General features: G+C 39.9%; 1 non-coding gene across 1 annotated transcript; it reads right to left on the bottom strand.

Moving 5' to 3' along the window:
- Positions 1-303: 303 nt before the first annotated feature.
- LOC121203790 (small nucleolar RNA R71) lies at positions 304-410 on the bottom strand. Its single transcript, XR_005898727.1, has one exon. It is a non-coding gene; the product is annotated as a small nucleolar RNA R71 (small nucleolar RNA).
- Between the last annotated feature and the right edge of the window lie 722 nt (positions 411-1132).

The following is a 1132-nucleotide window of genomic DNA, read 5'->3' as shown; positions in this document are numbered from 1 at the left end:
GCTGTAGCTGCAAATACTTTTGAACTGAAACCTAACACAATTCAAATGATACAGCAATTTGTTCAGTTTGATGGTTTGCAGGACGAAGATCCCAACGCTCACTTAGCAAACTTTTTAGAACTATGTGATACATTTAAAATTAATGGCGTTTCTAATTACACCATTCGCCTTCGGTTATTCCTTTTTTCATTGAGAAACAAAGCTAAACAGTGGTTGAATTCGTTACCGCGGGGGTCAATCACTACTTGGGAACAAATGACCGAAAAGTTCTTATTAAAATACTTTTCGCTGGCTAAAACGGCTAAATTATGTAATGATATCTCTTATTTTGTGCAGATGGATTTAGAAACACTCTACGATGCGTGGGGAAGATATAAGGACCTTTTCCAAAGATGCCCTCACCATGGGTTACCACTCTGGCTACATGTTGAAACTTTTTATAATGGCCTAAACTGTTCGACTCGACAAATAGTTGACGCAGCTGCTAACGGAACCATCAATAATAAAACACCTGAAGATGCCTATGAATTTATAGAGGAGATGTCACTGAATAACTATCAATGGCAAGTCATGAGGACAAAGCCAACAAAAATAGTCAGTGTTTATAACGTCGATTCGGTCACCATGCTCTCTAATCAGGTAGAACTCTTGAATAAGAAAATTGATGGTTTTCTTAGTTCTTCACAGGTTCACTCAGTAATGCAGTACGAAGAAAATGGAGGTGGATCGAGCAATTCAGAATACCCACCTTATGGCCTCAACATGGAGAAGGAGCAGTTAACTTACATGGGTAATAATCCTCAATCTTAAAACAATCCTTATATCAATACTTACAATGCAGGTTGGAGGAATCACCCAAATTTTTCATGGGGAGGCTAAGGAAATCAGAAACCACCACCCCTTCTAGGCTTTCAGCAACCACCATACCAACAGGAGAAAAAGCTGAACCTTGAGGAGATGCTAACCAAATTCATCTCGGTGTTAGAGACTCTTTACCGAGACGGCATTCAAAAATCAACAAGCATCAATCCAGGGGCTCGAAACTCAGATTGTACAGCTCGCCAAGTTGATTTCCAAATGACCACAAGGTAGCCTACCAAGCAACACTGAATCTAACCCAAGGGAGAAACTC

The sequence above is a fragment of the Gossypium hirsutum genome, chromosome A07 (assembly GCF_007990345.1).
Source record: "Gossypium hirsutum isolate 1008001.06 chromosome A07, Gossypium_hirsutum_v2.1, whole genome shotgun sequence".
NCBI classification, from domain to species: domain Eukaryota; kingdom Viridiplantae; phylum Streptophyta; class Magnoliopsida; order Malvales; family Malvaceae; genus Gossypium; species Gossypium hirsutum.
The sequence above is the reverse complement of the archived record's forward strand: the minus strand, read 5'-3'. Positions and strand labels throughout refer to the sequence as shown.